At 39.3% G+C, this 20,654-nt stretch overlaps 1 protein-coding gene and 1 long non-coding RNA gene across 5 annotated transcripts in view; one reads left to right on the top strand and one right to left on the bottom strand.

The window, feature by feature from the left end:
- The window catches only part of CCSER1 (coiled-coil serine rich protein 1), an 874,804-nt gene that overhangs the window by 397,925 nt on the left and 456,225 nt on the right, over positions 1-20,654 (top strand). The window lies entirely within an intron of this gene.
- Positions 1-20,654, bottom strand: part of LOC142499954 (uncharacterized) — a 40,723-nt gene that overhangs the window by 17,268 nt on the left and 2,801 nt on the right. The window contains exon 2 of the long non-coding RNA XR_012802776.1: positions 11,975-12,089. This is a non-coding gene — a long non-coding RNA (uncharacterized LOC142499954). The remainder of the gene's footprint in view (positions 1-11,974; positions 12,090-20,654) is intronic.

Here is a 20,654-nt window from a genome sequence, read left to right as displayed (position 1 = left end):
CTATCACAACACACACAATCACAACAAAGACACAGCACACATAGTCAATCACCAAACACGCAGACAACACACACTCATCACAACACACACTCAATCACAACCGACACAGACAACACACACACTCAATCACAACACACAATCACAACACCCACACACAACAAACACTCAATCACAACCAACACAGACAACACACACACTCAATCACAACACACAATCACAACACCCACACACAACAAACACTCAATCACAACCAACACAGACAACACACACACTCAATCACAACACACACCCACACAACACACACTCAGTCACAACCAACACAGACACACAACACACACACACTGAATCACAACATCCACACATAATCAAAACCAACACAGACACAACACACTCAATCACAACACACATTCAATCACAACATACACAACACAGTCACACTTTCACCTGGGGGGGGAAATACTAAACATGCTGGTCCCCCGTGGCAAGCTGAAAGCACAGCAGCAAGCACAGCAGCAAGCACAGATCAGAGCAGGGAAGTCCCCGCCACTCGCAGCAAGAGCAGAGCAGGGATGCATCCAGCATGAAGCTTCTTGGCTGCCGCTCGTGCACAACGGCTTCTGGCCCGCGCCCCCCCCCCTAAATAATCTGGCACCCCCCAAGGGGGCGCGCCTCCTACTTTGTGCACCGCTGCCTTAAGAGCAGCATATATGTGGTGCACAGGCATAAGGCTGCGCTTAGAGTGACGACGACGACAGCGATGCAACGTCACGTCAAAACAAATGCATTGCCGCCGTCGCGTGCACTTATAGTAAGCACGGTGCGACAGAGCAACGGCTTAGTCGCGATCACTGGAAATTATCTCAATTTGATTTTTCCAGCAACCGCAGCCTGACGTCACCATCGCCGTTGCCGGGACTATAAGTGTAGCCTAAGAGACCTTGTGTCCGTGGGTAAGAGCTTCTCCCCGCCCCATCTATTCAGCTTCTTAATGCCGACACACTGATGAATGCTGTTCCACTCCTCTCCCTTCACTGGGAACTATTGATTAACACTGTCATTAGGCAGCTAAGGGAGCGGGAAGAAGTTACGTTCACACCAGCAACATTTCCACTCCTTCTGCACTGAGGGGGTGGGGGGGGGGGGAGTGGAAGCGAAATGCAAGGATGTCCAGCTATTGTTACCCACCAATGCATTAGAGAGTTTCAAATGGAGAATGAGCATAGAGTTACTGATGTGTCTCACTATGTAGCTGCATGGGATTGGAGTTACAGTAGGTAAAGGGAAAGATAGCTAACGGCAGAAGAGCAATATTTAAACAATGAAATAGATTTTATTTCAGCATGTAGAGGACTAAAAAAAAGTGTATACAGATACAACACATGGATGTTTACAATACTTCACATTATTACTTTGGGGAGCACTGTGAACATCCTTTTTTTTCCCTTCAGAAAGTGGTAGTGTTCCTTTATTTATGTATTGTATGTTTAATGTTTGCTTATATAGCACCAACAATGTACGCAATGCTTTACAAAAAGACAATACCAGGTTCATAAATGACAAACAATGGGGATAAATGTAACAGGTAAATGATAACATAAGGCAGGGGGAGCTTCTGCTTACAATTTAAGTAAAAGAGTTGTGCAGCGTGTTTCAGTAAAATAGTGAAATATAGTAAATAAGCAAGTGCATGTTATCTTTGATAATGTGTTGGACAGATACTTAACCGTCTTGTATGGTCAGACTTCGCGAGAAGAAAGTGGACACTTATTCAGACATTTCACTGATAAGATAAAAACATTATTATCAATGTAAATGTGGTATAATACGCACAATATAAAAAAAAACACTGCAGTACTCTGTTAGGTTTACATTTACACAACATACTCTACTTTAAAAGCTCAATAAAAAGCCAACAGTCATATCCTTGAAAACGATGTAAATAGCTCCTTTAATGTCAAGATGAAGCATTACAAGATTATTTTTTCGGAAGGTAATTGTAGTAATATCTCATTTTTCAATGGTCTTTTAGAAATTGGTGTTTATTGCTTTGATGATTCAACATTGAATGCATCACAACTAAATAGTGGATGGAATGTACATAAAGCAAGAGAAGGAAAGATGAGAGAAAATTGTAAATGTGCATAGAAGTATTGTTTTCAGAAAGTTCACTGATACTTTTCAGTAGCATTTTCCCCCCTGTCTAATGTGAGTGTTTTAACTGTTAGAAAAACTAATATAATAATAAGCTCATGCATATAATAATAAAGGTGAAGACTTAGGTCCCTTTTCACTAAACTTCGATAAGTGACTTAACACTGGTTAAGTGCAGTTTTCAAGCGATTTTGCATGTGTAGCTTTCCAGAAAGCTTGAATAACATGGCAAAATTGCTTGAAAATTGCTTTTTTACCAAGCGTTAGCACTACTGCTATTACAAGCCGTGCAGTAGCTGAAAAAATGCCCAAACGCGCATTTTTTGCCAGCAACTGCTATTCATAAAGCTCCAATATGCAAATCGCTGTTAAACACTCACATTTTCTTCTTGCTACATAAAGGGTGGCGAGATCGGAATCGCGATTTGCATCAGATGGCATTTATTTTATTTTTATTAAATAGGATTGAATTCATTTAATAATTTAATAATTCATTTCAGCTATGGGGACCCTCGGCTTCATTCAGTGGTAATAAAAATTAATTTCTAGCCCAGCTTCATTACCTTAGTGACTAACCGCTAAAGTAAAGAATTGGTTAAATAGCAGGAACTGCTATTTTAGTGGTAGAGGGGGTGGGTGAAGCTTGTAGTTGCCCCGGGGTGGGTGGTTAGGCCTATCGGGAGCGGTTAACCCCTTCTTTAACCTAGCGGTTACAACCCCTCCCGGGAGGCCTAACCACCCACACTGGGGCAACTACAAGCTGCACCCATCTCCTCTACCACGAAAAACACCACACAGGAATTGGCAAAAATGCTATTAGCCAAAAATGGTAAATAGCACTTTTGCGAATTCAAATATACAATACAGTGCAATAAAATATAATACAATACAAAATACAATAATATAAACAAAATACAGTAGCCATTGTATCCATTGATTATCACTGGTTACCTATGCCCTCAACAGGGGCATAGATAGCAATATTGGCAATCAATGGGCACACTACTACCCACTACCCCTCTAGCTACTGGGCTAATCTGAAGCCTCCACACTCAGATCTCTCTCTTCACCCAGCGGCTTCAGACTACAGATCCCCCAGACCTGACGTCTGATAGATCTGTCCGCACTGCACATCCTCTGCTGCTCACTCAGAGTCTCCTTGCACTGCTCCCTCTATACATCAGGCAATTCGCTCCTGAGAGACCTTTGAAGGGTTTGCTTACAAACCCTAACTACACTTCAATAACGTTTTTTTCAATTGAATATATGTACAAACACATTTTGTTTTACAGTGGTAGACACCCCGAGTAAATACAAACAGAATTAAAGTCACTTATCTTGTCATGGGAGTCACACGAAAAGAAATGGATGTCCACAGCAATCCTCCTCAATTAAGAAATATATTCTTTATTCAATCCATCAGAATATAAAGTTAAAAAAAATAAAAATTGCCAATTTTTTTGATTAATCAGGTCAAGCTTCAAAGGAGCCACATTTTTTGCAGGGCCCTAGCTCTCCTCAGCTGCGGCTCTCTTTCTAGTCATGCCTCCATGTGCTTTTAGCCGGCTAGCTCCTGTCCTCCTTGGGGTCCTTCCTTACTGGAGGCCAACCTCCCAGGTATAATTCTTAGAGAAGAGGAAAATTGAGAGGGCATGTACGAACCAATAATAACGCACCAATAAGATTTCTCATACTAAAAGCCGGGGCCCAGGACTAGGGTGTCCACCTACCTAACACTGTGTAGGCCTGACTGTGCTGTGCAGTTCTTATTTGGCCACTGCAGGTGGAAGTTAGAAGGGATGGACAATAAAAATCTAAGTTCTGAAGACCATAGACAACTGTTCAAATAAAAGTATACCTTAAAGAAACAATTCATGCAATTTTGTACATGTGTATTATTTTTAAATAAATCAGTTCTGTATTATTAAATAATGCTTACTACATTTTTTTTTCAGTCAATTTTTTTTAAATTAATCTCTTAATGTCATTTTTAATGCATTTTAAAATACTGAGCATCCTTTCTATAGCAGGTTTTAGCACATGCCCAGCAGTGCAAGATCTTTGTAACACTTTCCTGTTTGTGATCATTTGTTGCCAATATTCCAGGCAGTTTGAGCTCTTGACTGTAACAATAGATAATGTTACCCTAGTAATATAAGAATACATTGTAGCTGATGAGTTATACTGACTGAAGGATTGATTGAAACTAAAAAGTGACCATTTAGAGAACCATGGGAAACAGGATCTTTGTTGATCGATATGTAGCAATGACTGGCTTGTCTACTAGTCTGCCCCCCTGGCATGCAAGCCCTGGTAAGAGCCGGCAGTGTCGGGACCAATTATGAGGTTTCCCCACACAGGCAGCTTCTTAGAGTGACAAGGGAGAAGGTGGGACTTGGACTGTGTTCTGCCAAATCCTGGGTTCATACCTGCTACCTTCCCCTTACTGTACTTAAGGAGTTGCACTACCCAATGTAGTAGTGTCTCTACTGTTGAGAGAGACAGATGTCACACAGGATATCCTGAAAAATGGCCTTCCCCTGTCCCTGCTAGAGGGGCAGGAAGAGCAAGGACTGCTGCGGGGCCCTTGACCCGTTGTGTAGGTCCAGGGATCATCCTGGCATTGGTGACCTACAGTAAACTGCATTGGGCAGAGGCCCATTTGTTACTGTGGGAGCAGAAGGATAATAAATCAGATCTAGTTGAATATACCTCCGGCCTAGAGCGTGATCTTTCTGGGGGGAGAAGTAACCGTTTATATACCCCAGAAGCCAGTCCTGTTATCCCCAACAACATCGGCGGAGACTCAGATCTACTGTGAGGCAGCAGGTATGCACCAACCTACACCAGAGGATCAGGGAAACAGCGTTACATTTGGAGGCACTGCTGAGAGCTGCGGCAACAGGACAGGTTTTCAGTGATGCAAACCGGGAAGGTATGAAATACGCTTCCAGAGCAAGTACTGCAATGAGAGGGAGGCTAGGTGTAGTGTCCGAGGAACTGCAGCCTACGCTGATCCACAGGGTGAGCTATTGCTGATTCTTAAGTCACCTTGCGGGCTGATATATAGGGCATCTGGAGGGTGGGGGAAACAGTGCTATAGATAACAGGAGAACTAATCGATCGGCAGCTTAGTTAATTCATTTTCAATAAATTAATCAAACGTGGCATATAGTGTAGGATCGAAGCAGGGGTCTCTGGAGCCGAACCCCATTAATTATGCTCTGGGGAACCCCTGCTTCTAGAAATACTTATCGCAGAAGGGGCTGCCAATATCTACTGCAAGTTTAAAGTTCCCGCGTCAGAATAGGAAGCCGTGCTGGATTACGTCACAGCCCCCTATTGGCCTGCAGGGCACTAGAGTTTTGAAAAGTGGCCATTGCGTGATCTCTGCTAGCCGAGCAGAGTGGCGACCGGCACCCCCTATGGAGGTCTGTATCTCCTGAAGCAGGGGGTCCTCGGAGCTGAAATTAATGAGATTCAGCTCTGGAGAACCCCACTTTCAATCCTATGTTAATATAAAAACACAAAATCGCAAAAAAAAAATTGCCCGCTTGGATTGCCTCTTTAAATTAGCCAACATTAGACAACAACTATTATATAGTAAAATATAAACTGTTTGAAATATATAATGGGCCATATGTACTAACCAGTGCTATTCCATAAGACACCTTCTGACCCTTTAATAGGCCATACGTTGTCTTTCGGAGGCGGAAGGTATCTTATGGAAAGGCTTCGCTTGGTAAACCTGGGCTGTGATATCTACCTGCTCCTACTGTCTCCTAATGCCTCTTGGTGTGTTATAAAATGAGGAGTATTATATATGATTAGTAGGCGTAAGCACATGTCAAATATCTTAGTTTTTTCCAACGGATATATTAATTACAAAATAAATTACAAATATAAAACAAACGTTTGGTTACCCAAACTTAGGAGAACATTAATGCATATGAAAACAGCTTCATTTAGATTATGATAGCAAGGTAGAGAAGTGAAGCTTAGTAACAATATTTTTACACTCTAAAAGATCAAAGTAGTGACTTAAATGGTTTCCATATGTTTATTTCCATGTACATGCTATCACATAAAAGTGGATATTAAGTCAGATTTAAGCCAATGGGAGTTAATGAATAACCCCCAAAGTGGTTTGAGTTTGGCCTGTAAGAGCCCTTTTTAAAGCAAGAACTATGTCACCTTCAACTTTTTGCATCTGCATGAAAATGAGTTGCAATCCGGGTATAAATTTTACATAAATGTCATTATTACTTTACTCACTTTTCCAAAACCAGATTACAGCCATTGCTTTAGGTGCTGACAGTTGTGGTTTTGTCAGATTGCAGCAGCTGTTATGCAGTTACTGCTCCTTAGCTAATGTATTGGGACCAGCATATTATTTAGATTTCATTAACTTTTAATTAGCCCACAGCACCTATGTCTAACTAATGCCAGATGGATGCAATGAACAGCAGGGATAAATCTTCAATGATTATTATTTATAAACTGTGTTTAGTAATATTCCCATACCCTATTGTGCTAAAATGGCATTTAAAACACTTGAGATTGTACATTACCTACTGAATGCAAAACCTTTGACTGTTGTAAAAATGCATATGATACAGCTATAAACCGTGTATGTGGCATTGCAGGTTTTGTTAAAATTGTGTTAACATTACATAAAAAATAAAACGATATATTTACTAAAATTAATTGTTATTTATGCTGCTGGCCTCTAATTATGCAAATATAAGTCTCAGAGGCTGATGCTTTAATAAACACCTCTATCAGGAATGCATATTGTATTGGCACATCATATGGTGTCTTCTGCTTATTGTAATAATAAAAAAAATCTCAGAACCAAAGTAAAGCTGTCTCAGTGCTGTTCTGTGATGGGGAATATCTAATGTCATTCAACTATAGTATATAGTTATTTAAAGCATGGTGTACTCTGGATTATTTTTTTCACATGTAAAGCAAATCACTAACATTGAGGGTAAAAAGGCACAATTACTTTCAGTGGTACTGTATGAGTGATGACTGTCATCTCATTTTCTGAACACCCTAAAGTAATTCATTTTCTGTACAAGTCACAACCTTCCTAAATGTGTTTGCTATAAGTTTCTCACATTTTTAATAATATGTGTTCTGATGTGGGGGCAGTTTAAGAACTCTAATATAGTTTCCAGGCATCCAAAGATTAAAAATTACTTCAATAAGTGTCACATTATTCATATTTAGTTCTCAAGCCTTTTTGGTTGTCCACATAACTCTCGTCTGCTGGAACATGCCCAGAAATTCACAGGTTTTGAACTTGAGATGATAAATGTGGAAGAATGACTCTGCTAAAGTAGGCTTTGGAGCTATGTTCACTATTATAAAATAATCCTTCACAACATTGGATTTTTGTTGCTTCCTAGTCCTAACAATATAAAAAACGTGCTACACATGTTGCTACTCAATTTATAGCAACATTTCTTTCAGAAGCTGGTGTTTCTGAGAAGAAATAGGAGCTGCATTATAGAACACTAAGGGACAGATCCACAGAGCTCCGCTAAATCAGGACAAATAACATGATGTTACCTAAATAGGTAATGGATGTTAGCTTCCATGACTTTAACAGGTATCCACAAAACTATAGACGTGCAAAAATAACGCCCGTTATAGCCCTCATTTGCATATGGCTAACGCAGTGGTAGCCAACGACAGGATAAGACACCTCGGCGTTAGCTGGCAGTAACGCTGGCCTGTGGTATCCATATTCTAAGGAAGATGGTATACAGTATATTGCAATGGAATATATACCTGGCATCTGCCTTTAAACGGCCTTTTATTAACCCCTTTGAAGCCATAGTAGCATGAAGGCATTTATTATGCATGCCTTCAGGGTCACTAAGGTAACCAAGGGGTTAATACAAACACCCTAGCTACCTTACTACCCATTGCATGGCCTACAGGTACTGCACCGACACACTTTATTCGAGCAAATACCCAGTATGTACCTGGCAGATACCTGGAATGCGCCGCTCCTCACCTCTGACAAGCCCCGTTGCGTTTGCCTTCCCAGCCTGGGTTCATGCCTGGCTGACGGGCGGCTGATCTGTTAAATGATAATGATTAGGATTTAATAGGCTGCAATGCTTCGCGTGTCTACCAGATGGCATAAATTCATGAATTGTAATGCAGTATATATATATATATATACTGTGCAGTATTGCAGCCAGCGGGAATAAAATGCTTCAATCCCTGCCTGGAAAATAACCCAATGCACTCGGGCTGAAAACAGTCACAAACCTCAATACACCCGGGTATACCCGAATTCGTGGGACTAGCCGAGCTCGAATAAAGTGTGTCGCCAGTGTACAACCGATATAACATATCAAAGTAACATAACAAGTTTTTAACATCCTCTCTGAATCCCCCGGGTGGCCTAACCTCCCTTCCCGGGGCACCTACCCCCATAAGTCTTTCCATCAAACGTAAACAAACATAAACCTCCCTCTACAATTTTTTTTTTGCCTACTCCAGTGTCTTCACTTTGACTTTCTATATTGCTAAGACAAAACCAGTAAAAATACAATTAATCCACACACCCGATGGCTAAAGTAAACCAAAAAAAGTAAGAAAAATGACATAGCCAAATGAATCCGGCCCTAATGTTCTATTTGTTATCTGCGGCCATCCATGGCCTGGTGACAAGGGATCCTCATCTTGACCGACGCCCTTAATCCTTAGTTGATTATAGTGTCTTCATAAATCAGTATTACTTGTTAAATCTTCTTTTCTTCTACTTTTCTTCATTCTGCATCTGTTCGTCTTGACATCTTCTCTTTTATTTCTTCGGCCACCGGATGTGGCCTCTGCTCCAACCTCCGGTCTTCTGCGAGAGCCCTCCACTTTTATAGTGGGGCTAGAGCTGTCACAGAAGACTTGTAGTTGTAACTTGTAGACGCAGTATGACATGTACAGCAACCAATCATATTGCTTGTTGCACCATGTGATTTCCCCCTTTGAGTTATAACATCATAGATAACCTTGCATGGTTATCCAAATCAGCGATGTCATAACTAATGGCGGCAATCACATGGTGCAGCAAGCAATCTGTCATTCCAAGTCTTCTGGAACAGCCCTGGCCCCCTATAAAAATGCCAGGGCTCTAACAGAAGCCCAGAAGTTGAAGCAGAGACTAAAGGGGCATGCAAAGCAATGTACAGTATTTTACCTGCCAAGGAAAAGCCAAAGGGTTAAGAAAGAGCTTCTTAATAGGATATTTGGCAGTGATAATATGTACAATCATTGTTCAAAAAGAAGATTTGATGTGTTTTATGGTCTCATGGATGAAGCCCCAAAAATTCATGTTTGTATCTTCATATTTTAGACGCATTTGACATTTAATCTCTCCACAAACTGTTACACATTTAACACTTAGGCTAGTCTTAGTCATAATGCTCCATGAAAAATTGATGGCGTTATTGAAAAAAATAATTGGTTTTAAAACCATTATACTGTATGCACCCCTACAATACTTAAAATAGAAAACACATTTTTTCATCTATTTTTTATCATCATATTAAATCTTTTTTTCTGACAGCAAAGAGGAAATTACAGTGATTTTAGGGACTGAATCTTTATCAGCGGTTGACAGGCAGAAAATAAATGATAAGAACATACAAACAGTTATTTATAATGGCATTTAGCTGTAAAGTGGCAGTTGTTCACTATTTGATTTATGTAATTTTTTTCCGGACAGCAAAAAAAAATAACATTCTGCAGCCCATCAGCCATTTTTATGAGCTTATTATTCAAGTATGAAAGTATCTGAACTCAGTGGAAAATAATAAGATAGATGTAAAATGAGAGACTATGGTGTTGCATAGAATGCAATTTCAGTTCTTCTCTTTATGCTAAAGGCTTAAGCATGCTTAAAATAGAGTTTGTGTTAATAAGATATTGCCTTTTGTTTTCTCTAAACTAGAGCAAGATTCAGATATTCTGCCTTTTCTCTTGCTATGAAAATATATGATCACAAAAGGTTTCCCATCACTGTTTTAGATTTCCAGCATGGTCCCTGAGAGACCCAAGGAACACATTCCAGCTGAAATCCCAAATTATGCTACTAGACATTCATGGGCCACAAAAGTAAATAAAAAAATATAAACTTTACCAACTAGACACTAAGAAGCTGGTGTTTGGGAATTGGTTTATTTTCCTTTTTCACAGAATGCCATATGTACTTCATCCAGAGATAAATCAGAATCTTCTTTTTTCCACAACAGGTACTTAAAGCAGCACTACAGGCTGAATTGCGTTAAAAAAATATATATATATATATATATATATATATATATATATATATATATATATACTGTATATATATATATATATATATATATATATATATATATATATATATATATATATATATATATATATATATATATACTGTATATATATATTATAGGATTGAAGCAGGGGGTCTCCGGAGCTGAACTATGTTCATTTCAGACCTCCTGCTTCCAGAGAGACTTACCTCTGTTGGGGGTGCAGGTATCCCTGTGCAGTTTAAATGTCCTGGTCACGCTGGTCGATAGGAAGCCGTAACCAGGGACAGATTGAAGGTGAAATGTGGCCCGTGACATTTCACTTACCTGTTGGCCCTCTTCCAGCTGTATCATGTGACATTGCGTGACTGCACGGTGTCATGGCAACGTGTCACCGTGTTATATCACATTGCCATGACAAGGCGGTGTCATGATGGCAGAGGGCCACTCCTGAAAAGGTAAGTTGGCAGAGGCCCTGCTCTCTCCACCGAAAATCAGTTTAATTGCTGTGTGGAAGAGTGCAGCGCCTCTGCAACCACTATGTATAGTGCAGCACTGGCCCACAGCATATCCGCAGGCATACTGTGAGCCAGTGCTGTTGGCATGTTGTACGCCGCCGGGGCAAGCAATCTGCCCATGGCCACAACCGATGACGTCACGGCTTCCTATTGGCCCACGTGACACGGTACATTTAAATTTGCCGTTAGGTACACAAGTACCCTGGCTGCTGGGATCCCCTATGGAGCTAAGTATCTCTGGAAGCAGGGGGTCCCCAGAGCTTAAATTATGCAATGCAGCCCGTAGTGCTGCTTCAACCACAAGTGTTATGGTTATTGACTGCTCAAAATCATATGGTATTTTTTTTTTAATTCCTTGATTCTTAATGATAATTGTAATTATAAGACCAAAGCAAAATCCATATTTTTGTTGAAAATATTTCAAGAAGGATTCTTAGTCAATACTTTATTGTAAACGTTTTATTGTAAACATTATATATATATATATATATATATATATATATATATATATATATATATATATATATATATATATATATATATAATTATTATTATTATTTTTTTTTTCAGAGAGAGGATAGCTTGCAGTTGTTCTTGTCTAATGTGGATATTTTTTCATCTTGCCAATTATCTTAATCTGCAAAAAAAAACTGTGGGGTTTTTCAAAATTGGCTACCGTAGATGATACAGCTGTCCACATTGTGTCTGGATGAAGCACAGTGCAAATAATTCACCGAAACAAGTGTGAGGGTAAACTTAGTTGTCCAACTCAACATATTCATATGATATTGATATTTTATATTGTTATTTAGTGCTAGAATTGCACATAGTACTTTGTAGCCACAATGAATCTCTCCCCAGAAGAGCTGTCAGTCGAATATTGGTGCTTGCAGAGATAAAGTGCCTTACTCAAGGTTGCAATCTAAATACAATACAATGCTCTACAAAGTATTGAATGATATAATACAAAGCAACTTTATAATTACTTACTTCTGATCACACAAAGGGTGACAATGACGTTCCTCCTTCTCCAGATCCATGTTAATGAACATTAGAAACTTTTTAGTGTTCCTCCTCCACCCCTCTGCCCCGCCATGTTTGATCCCTATTTCAAAGAGCAACAGTGATAACAAACAAAAAACATGACAAAAGGTGTAAAAAAGAGAACAATATATTGTAAGAAGAGACATCAGCAATGCATTTTGGGTCTCAGGTCAAAGTGATTCTTTAATATGGTCATACCGTACAGTATGTGTGAAGTGACAAAGGATATGATGTTACTCTACTGTTTAACCTGCAGTAGAAGTGAGGATTATATTATATCTCTTCGCTGTACTTGCAAAACAGTTTTTCCAGCAGCTTCGCTATCCTTAGTGTTTTGTTTTTTCTTTATTGTAGGCTATTCATGAAGTCAGATTCAAATGCCATGGCTTGCAGTTAAAGTTCCAGTATTTTAATCATGACTTTCTTACAAAGTCATTTCATGCAGATTTCCTTTTAGATCTATTCTTATTCCCCCTGGGACGGTAAAATGATAGAAATGCTGATCAAATTGTGAATAACTCTTAGTGGCTTGGTTACTTTCAGACTCAATTTGAAAACATTATGCTGTGCTTATTTGCCTGTGTGTCACACAGTTACATTTCTGTCTTTGTTTTCCACATATATTCTTTACTCATAGGACATTTAAAGCTACTAAAATACAAATGACTATTTTGTATTCATGCACAGACATCTTGAATAGATTAAATAATATTGAAAATAATTTACTTTGAAGCATAATAACTGCAATCTGTTACAATGTCTTTTTTATTTCCATTGCCTTGCATAATGTTCTCATTCTACTAAATAATCATACGATTCTCCTTATATTGTGCTACTTATTTTGACAAAATATGTATTAAATGACATGATAAATGACATGATGGTACTAGGCAGCATTTGCAATGCTGTATGTGATGTGTGACAATTACTTTATTGTTTATTTCCATTCTGTATGCACATTAAAGCAGTAGAAAGCTTATGAAGCAGTTTTAGTTAAATTTTAGTTAAATTGTTGAGTTTTTACGGCGGTCATAATTAATCTCCATCATTGTTAACCTGCTCGTACTGCTGATAACCGAAATTTCAACCGTAATTGAAAGCCAGAGAGCATCTAAAGTGTGCATTTTTAATTTATTTGTGATGGAGATTGTGTTGTTATCTGAAGAGGGTGATACAATTAAAGTCTAAGTGGGCAAGTGAGGAATGTTCGGTAGCAGCCATGCTGCTTGTTAAGATGGTGATCCATTTGAAATCTACAGAGATCATTCATGCGTGTAAGAAGGTGAGTGTGATGAAAATGGGGGTAATACTGTGGATAATAGTGTTAGTTGAGAGACAAGATGAGAGATTGGTCATATTTGGTTAGAGGAATTCCACTTTTATCAAGTAATTTTGAAGAACTTTTGTACATACGTAATATTGGGTAAATGTCATTTGGATGTGAATGGGATGACCCGTGATTGCAAACTTACTGTTTGCAACATTGGTTACACTTTATGTAATAGGGAAGCCCTTCCTAAAAACCACACTTTCGTATTCTGCTGATAACTGCTTCTATTTGATAGGATCTTGTGAATGTGCTATTATATTCCTGATAAAAAAGAAAGCACCTGCACTAAGGTTGGTGCAGGATAGCCAGCCAGTCCTGCCGCCTCCTTCCACTAGTACACAAGGGAGTCTAAGGGATAGGTTCTAATGAGCGAGTCTCAGGCAAAAATGTTATCATGGGCTGGTCACATGGGAAGGCCTCTTACCTTGTGGCCTTCCAGTGAAGGAGGTGTTGCTTTTAGACAGGCCTATTAATAAATGGATAAGTTAAATAAAACTTTAATGTAACACCTTAACATTAGACATGACTTTGGAGAGACAGTACATTACAAAACGAGAAGAAAAGTAAAGGTTATTGAAAAGGCGGGATATGATTATGGACAGACATTATGTAGAAATATGAACAATTCAGGAGGCACTACTTAGAGTCAATTTTTAATGGAATTGATTCCACCACTGAAAACTATTGATATATAGTGTTTTGATACACTATAGGTGTTTTTTCTTATTTAATCCCTTCCCGTATCTTTGGGTGGGGGGAAGAGGAGGTTATCCAGAAACATAAATAGTGGGGTTCTGCTTAGTTGGAGGATTGCTGCTTTAAAACAAGAACAGTCGCATATTAAAGCTTGTTTTTCCTCAAGAGCTTAGTGTGTCCATTCTGTGTCCTGAATACAGTAGTAATGCAGATTTCTGTAAAACTGAGCAATAAACAGCTGTATTTACTCACCTTACAATCTACTGTACCTAAAAATCATGCACTAAATCATTGGGGGGCAGTGTAATCTATCCATATAACATACTGAAATAAACAGTTAATTAGGATATTATGGAAGCTAAAAGGCCGAATTTTCATAACATGATATTTTGACGATGATTTCTATTATTTGTTTAAAGAAGGCAGGGTGGGTTAATTAAATATATAAAAAGTCCATAATGACAAGTGCCATGTATTAACACTCACCAATAAAGCACTAGAAATAATCACCCAAATGACTGCATGTACACGTATAATAGATTAGCATGATATTCCCTTTAGTTAATTTACCTGTGCACATTGTAAACTTATTTTTCTCTTTTACATGTACAGTATGCAGGCTTTATTGCAATTATGCATTTCTAACTATTTCTGTTTTATGTGTATTTATGAGGCTTATGAATCAAAGGTCCCTTGGAGAAAATCTAGTGCAATAGTAGGGGAGAAAATAGCACCATGGGGAGTAATAAAATATATTCTACTTTTTAAATAAAAATAGTAGTTGCTATTTTTAGCTGGTATTGCACCTTTTTTTTCCAGCAAGTAGCCTTTGATACATAATGCACTTTGTTTCACACCTACAGTAATTGGTCAAGAGAAATTATAAAGGACAAAGTACAAGGGCAGACCACAATGGAAACAATCAAGGCTGTGCTGTGCTGGTGTAAAATCTCTATCCCTGTCAATACAGCTGTAGCAGATGTTGCATTAACACTACTGCCATATTTAACACAAGATATAACACAGCTCCATTGATAACAATGGTAACACATGGGTTATCTCTTCAATGCATGCATTTTCTATGTTATTTAACCATTGTTAATAGGGGTAAAAACGCCTTTTTCATCTTTGTCAGTCTGCCACTACATACGTCAGTCTCTCTCTGTTACTACAGTACAGTATGTCAGTGTGTTTCTATTACTACAGTATGTCAGTGTGTCTTTGTTACTACAGTATGTCAGTGTATTTGTGTTACTACAGTATGTCAGTGTGTATTTGTTACTGCAGTATGTCAGTGGGTTTCTGTTACTACAGTATGTCAGTGTGTCTCTTTTACTGCAGTATGTCAGTGTGTCTCTTTTACTGCAGTATGTCAGTGGGTTTCTGTTACTACAGTATGTCAGTGTGTCTCTTTTACTGCAGTATGCAGTGTGTCTCTTTTACTGCAGTATGTCAGTGTGTCTCTTTTACTGCAGTATGTCAGTGTGTTTCTGTTACTGCAATATGTCAGTGTGTTTCTGTTACTACAGTGTGTCAGTGGGTTTCTGTTACTACAGTATGTCAGTGTGTCTGTTACTATATCAAGAAACATTTTATGTAAGCGTTTTGTAACTATGAGGTCATCATGCTGTCACCAATTCCAAAGAATATTTATTAGATTATCAAATAACTGTGAACTGGAATAATCTACTGTGACAGACCTATAATTGCTCACATTTTCATGACAATTGAGTGATATGCCTGCAAGATATGATGAAAATAAAAGGGGTACCATTTTTTCTGAACACAGTGTGTATCCATTTATGAAATGGCTGCACACTCAGTACAGCTGAACCCCGTTATAATGCAGTGCTCGGGGACCACATAATGAGACTGAGTTATAACTGGGATGGAGATATAAGAGTGATCGCGAAATTAAAACACATTTATAAATTATTATTTTAATTTATAATTTACCCTACCATGCAGGAATCGAACCCATGACACTTCCTATGCTAGTAGTGATTCTCTAGCTGCTACACCACAGGTGTATGCCCTGCACAGTACAGTCCAGGGAAATCATAAGTTTCTTTATAGAGTCAGATTCATCACACCAACCATGTGGTGTAGCAGCTAGAGAATTGCATATAAAAGGCCATGGGTTAGATTCCCGCATGTGTATTATATAAAATGTATTCATGGGCACAATTCCCACGTGTGTGTGTGTGTGTGTGTGTGTGTGTGTGTGTGTGTGTGTGTGTGTGTGTGTGTGTGTGTGTGTGTGTGTGTGTGTGTGTGTGTGTGTGTGTGTGTGTGTTGTATGTCATCAGGCTCCTGTGTGTTATGGGTCAATAAACACACATTACATTTGCATTCATTTTCTCTGGTGCAGATAATTAGACCATCCTGAACTTTTCATTAAATTATATAATTATAAATAAATACAATTATATGTGTGTGTCTGGGTGTTTGTATTTATTTCAACAGACATATCTATATTAATTAAGTAGACAGAGGATATGCCAGCACTAAATTTATCTTACTACCAGTGTGTCCATAAACCCAGTCAGTTCCATTACATTACATCACTAATTACCCACGTTTTTTTAATGCTTATTATCAGCTACATTATTTTAATGATCATTATTTTTGCTAATGAAGTAGAAAATGACAAATACACAAGTAGGAAGGAAAAACACTTCCAGATTACCTGGTTGTGTGGGTTTTCCTTTTTATTCCCCAATAAATTCTAATTTTCCATATAATTGAAATGCAAAAAATAAATAAATAATACCAGGTCCAATGAGTATCTCCATCCTAAATCTGTACATTGGTCCCCTGGTGGGTTGTAACTTCAGAGAGTACTTCTGTTATTCATTTTTTACAAATTGAGCACTAAAGCGTATAGAGCTGACACCTACAAATGATTGCAAACGATTCTAAGAAGTCACTTTGTGGAGCTGTATATTCAATATGACATACGTCTGAGGCATCCTGCTATTGGGTTTGTTGTTTTAATATGATATGTGCTGTGTGAACTGGTGTGCTACTTGGTACAATGATCACATAAGGCTTTGAAAGATAGATGTGAAGTTGAAATAATGAAATGTAAATCACAATCTAACTCTGTAATATGAGAGAATTGTCAGCTCAAGTTATAAATCTTGTGCTGACTGAGTAATCAAATAAAGACGGTTGTGTAAATTCTATTATCCGAGACACAGTTGTTTTTGTTATTTTCATTTCTACTTAAAAATGCACAGCAATATTACAGTTACTTAAAGGGGCAATCCTACTTTGCAGACAAACACGATTTGTCAGCTACAAACATCATGTGCTTTAAAGATTTAGGCTCATGTTTACCAAGTAGTGCTATCCACGAGACAACTTCCGACACTGGAAAACAGCTTGCCACATATTTAAGTGAGTATGTGTTTAAAGGCAGGGGTGCGCAGGGGGGTGCCAGATTTTCCAGGGGGGGGGGGGGGGCGGTTACAGAGGTTCCACGTTCTTCCTGAAGGCATTTAAATTAAATGCCGGGGGACCGCACAAGGTCTCTGTTATTCACTTACCTTGGCTTCCAGTGATGCGTCGTCATGGCAACCCGCCATCAAATTACGCTGCGGCAATGCGATGTCACATGACCAAGCAGCGTTATTTGACACTGGAGCCAAGGTAAGGGGGGGTGTGCACGAGCAGGGTGGGCACATTCAGGGGGGTACAGGGAGAAAAATTTGTGCACCCCTGGTTTAAGGGAATAGCACTGCTTAGTAAATATTAGGCTAAATTGTTAGTGATTAGTTCACCCCTTGATGCTTTGTGAAAAGTGATTGCTATTCCTGTCACTGACAAAACTGTACAGATATAGCATATGCTGTTACACCCATAAACGCCAGGGTTGCCACCTTCGACTGAAGGCCAAACTGGAGATTTTTTTTTTTTTTTTTTTAATATTGCACTTACGTCTGGCATCCTCCCGGCATCTTCCCCCTGCAACTCTCTTCAAAATGGTTGCTCGGCGTCAAATAATGCTATGTTGCCATGACAACAGGACACTACATAACGTCACGCGGCATCAAGTTGCCATAACAACGTGGCGCCGCATGACGTTGTGACATCACATAGTGTCTCATTGTCATTGTAACGGACATCATGTGATGCTGTTATGTCATGTGGCATTCCCATTGGCATGGCAACGCTGCACCATTTGGTCTGCACAGCCATATTGCCAATAGTTGCAGGGGGAGATGTTGCCGTTGCCACCCGCACGCCCTCCCGCACAGGGTTGCCACTATAGGTTTACTAGGTAAACCCGTAGCTCGGAGATACGTTGCCAAAACCCGCGGTGAAACCCGGAGTCGTGGCAATCCTGATTAACGCATGCTTCAATGAGAAAAAAAATGTGACAAATAATGCAAATGGTAAAGTGATAATGTATTGCTTACCATTGTTTTAAATAGCGTTCAGATAACGCATGCGTCACATATCGTGTTAACTCATTGCGTCGCTTTAACTGCTGCAATAACGTTTGCTGCATCTGTAATTCTTCATTAGACATTATTTTCCTTTTTACTGTTTGGTTATGTGTAATTTAGCATGAATATAAAGAGGATTGTATAAATCCTCCGAGTCATCCGATTATCAGGAAACCGTTAAAAGCAATAAACTTTGCCTTCCTTTTCCTGCCACCCTCAGAGCCCCCAACACGGGTGTCACAAGGCCAGGGAGGAGTGGCATTGCAAACCACGTTTCTCGTGGCCTGGTGACAGGCTCACCTGCTCCCCCCAACTCAATAAACCGGCATTTAAACACCACCACCCTCCCCCTCTCTAACAGGCCAGCGGGTAAAATGGGATTCATGAGCCTTCTGCAGGTCCTTAAAACCGGCTTCACCCCATTTTCTCTATTCACATAGGCAAATAGTTGTTAAGCTGTGCTTTTCTATTGGACACAAGAAGAACGGGCCTTAAGTTGTTTTGTTTAACTGCTTAATAAAAATGGCCCAAGTTGACTAAACTACACAGAGAAGTCTTTCTATTCATTTTGAACATGGAATCTTTTCTTTAGATATTTTGCTAGCTTTGTTACATACCTTATCGCTTGTATTGTATCAATGTGTATATTTGCTGTAGGAGTGTTTTTTGTCCATTACTTTTTTAATTCTGTCTGATTTTTTTTTCTTCTTGATTGCCATGTTTACAATGCAGAATGTATTAACTCAAACAGTCTGAAGTGTCAAATCAGCAGTCTTTTAGTGATTTTCGGATTCTGTATTTCCAAGATTTGGAGTACAATAATTTACTGTAGCAGGCAAACAAGAACTGTACAGCAGTTTCGATGGAAGACTTGCAAATCCTCTCATGGGTTTCTTTCTTTCTTTTTTTATTATTGGCTTGCCAGTTAGATAGAGAAGCACTGTACAGGTAGAACACATTTATTAGAGCGGAATGAGGAGATTTCTGTTTATATAAGGTCAGCCTCATTGATTGCATTTGTTTAATTACAATACTAATATGCAATGGGCCGGGTAAAGTAACGAGTCATGTAAAAATATGTCTTTGGTAAATGCTGGGCAAAAAAACACAGGTTGAAAATAAAATGTGAAGAACACAAAAACTGAGGCAGAAGACAAGTAAAAACGTTGTCTTCTGGGAGCTGCACCACATTCACTTCATATATTTATTCACCATTGCACGTTTAATAATGAATTTGCGCTTGTTTTCACCCCATGCTTATGAAAATAACATGTGAAGCTTTCTCCTGCATAACTTATTTTGTGCCCTAATAATGACACCAGTCATTGAGAGTGGCTGGGGAGGGGAGAAATACTGGGGGGAGAGTGACTTGGGGGGTGGGGAGAAATACTGGGGGGAGAGTGACTTGGGGGGTGGGGAGAAATACTGGGGGGATAGGGACTGAGGTGGAGAAATACAGGGCGGAGAGTGATGGGGGGAGAAATCCTGTGGGGAAAGTGACTGAGGTGGAGAAATACAGGGGAGAGAGTGATGAAGGGAGGGAGACATAAAGGGGGAGAGTGACTATGGGAGAGAAATGCAGGGAGGAGAGTTACTGGGTGGGGGAGAAATACAGGGGAGAGAGTGACTGGTGGGGAGAGAAATATAGGGGGAGAGTAACTGGGTGGGAGAAATGCAGGGGGAGAGTGACTGGGGGTGGAGAAATACACAAGGGGAAGTTACCAGGGGTGAATACTATGGGGGGGGAGAAATATAGTGGGGAGGGAGAGGGCTACCGACAGGGATGGCCCCATGGAGACCATAATCCTGGACCCTGGAAAAGCTGTTGGCGGCTTTGATTCACTCAAACTTTATTCCCACAAGATAAACCAAAGCGATTTCTCATGCATGTTCTATTTCTCATGATTCTTGTCAGTGGTAATTTTAAATGAAGATCATCCATGAGATTTCACTAGTATCAGTGGTGCTGTGTCTTTTCGGTCAGAATATGAATCAAGTGTACCTGGTGGTCTAAAGGAATTTTGAAAGCATCATTTAAGCTAAAAGTGATCTCAGTAAAGTGTTAATTGAAAGTTGGCAGTGAAACAACCCATAAGCTCATGGGCCATCTTCACAACCCATTAACATGAACTATCATTGACAGCCA

Source organism: Ascaphus truei, chromosome 1 (assembly GCF_040206685.1).
Source record: "Ascaphus truei isolate aAscTru1 chromosome 1, aAscTru1.hap1, whole genome shotgun sequence".
In the NCBI taxonomy this organism is placed as follows: domain Eukaryota; kingdom Metazoa; phylum Chordata; class Amphibia; order Anura; family Ascaphidae; genus Ascaphus; species Ascaphus truei.
Note: the sequence above shows the minus strand (reverse complement) of the source record. Positions and strands in the feature narration are given on the sequence as shown.